General features: G+C 35.5%; 2 non-coding genes across 2 annotated transcripts; both read left to right on the top strand.

The window, feature by feature from the left end:
* Positions 1-814: 814 nt before the first annotated feature.
* On the top strand, positions 815-1,005 carry LOC148938445 (U2 spliceosomal RNA). Its single transcript, XR_016143691.1, has one exon. It is a non-coding gene; the product is annotated as a U2 spliceosomal RNA (small nuclear RNA).
* Positions 1,006-3,730: 2,725 nt separating this feature from the next.
* Positions 3,731-3,894, top strand: LOC148938444 (U1 spliceosomal RNA). Its single transcript, XR_016143690.1, has one exon. It is a non-coding gene; the product is annotated as a U1 spliceosomal RNA (small nuclear RNA).
* Positions 3,895-5,671: the final 1,777 nt, after the last annotated feature.

Here is a 5,671-nt window from a genome sequence, read left to right as displayed (position 1 = left end):
TATCATCGTTAATGACACAGATATATCCGTTAATGGTTTTCATTCGTAATTGACTACAAATGTGCTAGGAAAAAACACGTCCAGTTCATTTTCCTGTATATACCGTAAACTCGGGGAGGGGAAGAGTCCCTCTTTAAAAAATAAACTTACACGAAATATTCTATACCTTTCAAAAGTGTCATCATTTTTTCCAAACCCACGGTAAAAATGTGTTTATTGTTTTATTGCGCGTTTAAGGCAAACAGCTCGTGGTAACAAACTATAAGGAGCGACTCGGACCATCTATTTAAAATTTTAAGACAACTATTTTTATTCGGTATAGTAGAACGGTCCAGCAACTATGTCATTAGGAATATTGAGCATGTCAAACCCACAATTATGCCAAATTTGGATTCATATAGAAAAAAAAGAAAAGATATAAAATATTTTTCATGAAAATGACATTGTCAATAGAAAAAACGAATAGAAATTCATCTAAAAAAAATAAGCTACTGGAACTTCAAATCAAATATGAATTTCATTATTGAGATGGAATTAAAAAAAAAACAAAAAAAACAAAGGTTTTACATCGTTTGGACTATTCATCGCTATTCTCTGATTAATGTATCTTTAGTTCTAAGTAGACTGTTCTAAGTATTCAATATTTAGATTAACCTATGTTATTAAAGAAATAGAAAAAAAGCAAATGTCTTCTCTCACTCACACAGACACACATAACTATCAACCTGAATCGGTTATATTAATCAGATAAAAAATAATCATTTAATTCCCAGGCTCTCTTTGACAAAAACTCTTTGACAATCCTTGTTGAATTATCAATTCTCGACATTTTGGCTAAGATCAAAGTGTTGTATCTGTTCTTATCAGCTTAATATCTGATGCGGTCCCTACATGGGGCCCAGAATATTAAACTGATTTTTGGAAGTCGGAGAGATGTCGGGCTTGCTCCACTCCCTTCACAAGTTGACACGGTATTGCAGTACCTCTGGGATTGGCACAACCATTTCGAGGGGAAATCAAAGTCCATGAACCTCAATCACTGGCGTATAATGCGCTTCCCATACATTGTAGAAACCATACCTGTAGTTTCCTAGCCCTTGAATATATTGAAAATATTTTTTTTTTAATCTGAAAAAAAAGAAAAATGTTCATAATTTACAAAATTTAATGGTGAAAAAGCCAATGACTACTCGCCATAATTAAATTAAAATCCCCAACCTGGACTGAAGTCCCCATTCATCTTTTTCGAAAAAAGTATGCAATTATTAAATGCTGAAATTTAAATTGAACCAAGATTCAAACAGAATTGCTTAAGTGATTGTTTTTGGCCTCAGAGGGCTTGGTTCTGTGATGTTGTTAGTAGTAGTAGTAATAACTAAAGCCAGGGTTGCCACTCAGCCGGTTTTTTTGGTGCCACTTTGGGTGGCAAAATAGTGTCAATTTCGTTTAAAAAGTGTCATTTTCCAAAAACTTGCCGCTCGCGACGCTTTGCGTCGCTCACGCTCATATCAATAACCTTTTTAAATTGAAAAAATTGGCCATCCCACTTGGGACCACCCCCGCGTGGTTTCCCGCATCTTTAAATTCTCCAACCTCCAACATGAAACGTCGGATCTAATGCCATCTATCAACTATAAAAAGAAATTTTGATTTTACTTAGTCGGTGCTGATTTCCGGCTTTGCGCAGCACTTCCACTCTTGTCAAATTTCCAGCCCCCCCTCCTAAAAACCCGCTAAAACACAAATGGTGCTTACTGTATAAAATGGGAATTCGTCCCGCAGAGTGCTTTTTTCTCTTTTTTTTCTGAGCACTCTTTGTTCATAGCGTGAGAAAGGAACGGAAAAAGAAAAGAGGAAAAACCTTCAGTTTTTTTTCTTTTGAGAAAACGGAACAAAATGGGACAGCAATACTCGTCTACCTTGAGTTTTTCATCCAGTTTTTCCATAAAATGGACTATCTGGATTATTACAGTGCATTCAGGTGCTTGAAACTTTTCTTTTTTCCGAAAATGCTCAAGAGAATGCCAGGAAATATAGATCGTAGCTATTGATGACCCTATGATAAACGAAACTAATAGTGGTTCAGACACTAACTCTTTCAAATAATTTATTTGGCAAAACTAGTCAAAAAACAATAAGACAGCTATACCATTTAATCGGTTTATCACAACCTGAATAGAATAAGTATCACGAGAACTCTTGCCACTCCCAGTAAATTTTTCTTTACGATGTCTTTAGGGAGTAGGGCATAGGAACAGTCAACTAACATTTTAAGTATCAATATGAAAGCACCTTTATAGTAAAAAACGAGCATTTAGAGTATCAGCGTGAAAGCACATTTGCAATCCAAAATTAGTGGGAATGAAATAACTAAAATGAGGAAGTGCGTCCAAATTCAAATTATGAATGATGTAAATTTAAGTAAGAAAAAAAAAGTGAAATTAGATTGTGATTTTGCTAATAATTGCATAGGATTCAAGATAATGGAAGTTTTGGTATCAATTTTGTTTTTAGTATGATGGTTATGTATGAATATTCATTTGTCCATTGCCAATAATTCAAAGAAAAAATATGAAAAATATGAACGTAAATGTTAGAGCGCATTTTTGCGTCACTGGCCCAGTCACTGAAGACGTCACTAAATATTCTTGTGGGAAACCAGTGAGCTCACTGGATGTTTTTGCATTGCTGAGTCGTTGTTTGATGTCACCAGTGAGCTTTACAGTCACTGGGCTTCAAGAGCTCTCGTCACGGAAATCGATGAAAAGTCGTGTAAAGTTAAGCAGTCAATAGCCCAGTAACTGTTTAACATAGTAAAAGCTATTATAATAGTGGTGCAAAAATACACTCTTAGCTTTTCTTGCTCTTTTCTTCTTTGAGTTGTAGTCAACACTCAACTAATAAAACATAAAAATTTAATTCGGACCCACTCAAGAATTGCAAACTGCTTGACTGACTTATCGTTTGTGAGCATACAAATTATTGCAACAACAGAAAATAGTTGAACTAAACAACTGAAGGCTTCTCCACCACATTGCAGTTAAATGTCTGTCTCTGTCCTCTTTATTGCCAAGTATTTGGTACCAAAGATCACTAGGTGATCTTCGCTTATCAGTGATAAGAATAAGAATATAAAAATTTCTCACACATACATAGAGACAAACACGTTTACGTTTTTCACCGCACAGAAAGATTCTTGCATCGAATAATTGCCGCTAGCGGAGTTAAGATGAGAATCTTAACTGACAGAAAAAGGATATCGATGCATATCTACATTGACAGTTTTCCTTCCGGTTTTTTTTTCTGAAAAAATTCTTTTTTTGTAAAATAGTGCTACCTAGCGAAAAAGTGCCACTTTTGCTAAAAAGTGTCCTTATAATGTCAGGTGTCCCAAAAAGTAAAGCCCCCTTTGGTTTTTAACGAGAAGAACGGCCACTGGGTTCTCAGAAATAAAACTTTCGACTTTTCAGTCATATTGACAACAGAGTGAGAAACCCCTGATTTTCTTTTCTCAAAGAGATAAACTTGCATTCAAAGGATTAAAACATTTGCATATGAAAATGAAATGGGGCATTGCTATTTTCAAAAATAAATCAGAGACTTGATTCATGAATGTGAAAAAGTTTTGTAAACCTGCATCTGGCTAGTAAGTTGAAGCTTCTGAGTGACATTCAAGGCAACGGGATTTATGTCAAAAGATATTAGTAAAATGTTAGATTTTTAACACAACATACTTACCTGGCTGGGAAGCTGCCTTGATCATAAAGGAGGTACTCCCAGGGTGAGGCCTTTCCATTGCACTTCGGATTGGCTGAACCTTGTGTTTACCCCTAATGGGGGTAACTCAACAGCGTAATTTTTGGTTATGGGGAACTGCGTTCGCGCGGACCATTGTCCACACTATGTAAAGTTCTGTCCTTTGGGCCTCTTTCATACGTCACGTATTTATCAGTTGTAAGGAAAAAGCATACAATTTGATATTGTTAAGACAATAATCAGGGTTGCCACCCTGACCTGGAACAATTTACTAAATCGCATCTGTTTTTACTAAATGCTCCAAAAAAATTTTTGCGCGTGTGGCTACCGCCGCACGCGCACCATCAAGCATCTTTTTTACTATAGGAGGATAATCAATAGGATTTACACAATCTTTTTTCCTTTTTTTCTCTTTTCCTTTTTTCTTTCGTTTTCATAGTATGATTGAAAATTCCGGAAACCTATAAGTTCAAAAATCCTTTTTTTTTATTATTTGGATGTACTACTGGATAGGCGTCATATTCCATATGCGGTGTATCCAAGACGTCAAACAAATAGTCTGGAATCTTGGATTCTGGAAATCCTGCTGATGAAGCCCGGCTTTAAATTTATCAATGGTCTTCAGGTCATAAAATTCAGATATATTGAAAAATTGAATAACAATCAACGAAGAAAAACAGCTTCAACTCATATTCACGAAACAGCTCAGGCGACGGAGTGCTTAGAATCTGAGGTGTGTTTGAAAGTGACGGATTGTGAAATTTGTCCCACAGTTTCTGCTTTTAGGTTTGAAATCTAAACCCTTCAATTTTGCATATTTAGGAGGAAATTTGCCGGTTTTAAAACACTAATTGGGCTGGTCTTTAAATAAGGGATAAGCTGCTTACAAAGAATTCTGGCCAATTTTAAAGCAATTAATTTAGGATCTTTTTTGAACTGATTTTTTCTGGATTCTCTCTCGTTCCTATTCAAGGGAATCAAAAACAAATACAATCTATGTAACTTCAAAACGGAAATGACGTAATAGGCTACCGGTTTAGTTGTAAAATAATTTAAATTAAAAAGTACACCTCAAATTGGACTCGGGTCGCCAAGAAAAAATAACTTATATAACATACAATAATCAGTTTTAAAAGAATATCATTGTGTCAATAGTCTTCATGTCAGGGAAATCATACAAAGTGAAAAGTAAGAAGAAAATATGTAGTCACAGTTAAAAAAAAGTCGCACTTAAAAGGCTTTAATCGTTCTCGGCCTCATCCGAATTTAAAGTATCCACTAATGTCGAGTTCCTACTGAAGGGATATACTCGTTTCTATTTCTTGATAGTCCGAGTCAAATCGCTGGGGATCACCCAGTCATGTACTCCACTTGACGAGCTGAGAACAAGTTGCATCGTTTTCATCAGTTTCGAAACACTCGAGACATTTAACCTATTCCAGTTTTAGTTTTGATGAACAACAGAGTCACGAACTGTCTCTCTGCTCCAGCCCTTGAATGGGGCAAGCTGCAGAGGCCAGAATGAACTTGGGCAAGTATGGAAAAAGTTTGTTTCCAACAGCGTCTTGAAAAAGGGACAAAGCTAACTAACAAACGTAATAGCTGTTATGAGAGTCTGGGAAAATTTTCTGAAAACAAATTAAGCTGACATACCAGTTCTGATTTTAAATAGTTTGCCTTTCAAAGCGAGTTTCAAGAAGAAGCCGAGAGAAAAGTAGAGATTTTTAAGCGCTAGGGTTGACGCGAAATCGCAAAAATGAGAGCAATAGTAGCCATAATATCTTACATAATCGAAATCAGATTTGTAATGTTTTACTGAATTCAAGGAAAATAACAAAAGTTTTGTTTCCTACAAATCATGACTTTTTACTAGATTTCGGGAAATTTACTAGATCCTCTAAATTTACTATTTTTT

This window comes from Artemia sp. Qi Xiang Cuo, unplaced genomic scaffold, assembly GCF_049724085.1.
Source record: "Artemia sp. Qi Xiang Cuo unplaced genomic scaffold, ASM4972408v1 HiC_scaffold_3282, whole genome shotgun sequence".
NCBI lineage: Eukaryota > Metazoa > Arthropoda > Branchiopoda > Anostraca > Artemiidae > Artemia > Artemia sp. Qi Xiang Cuo.
This window is presented reverse-complemented; position numbering and strand designations above follow the sequence as displayed.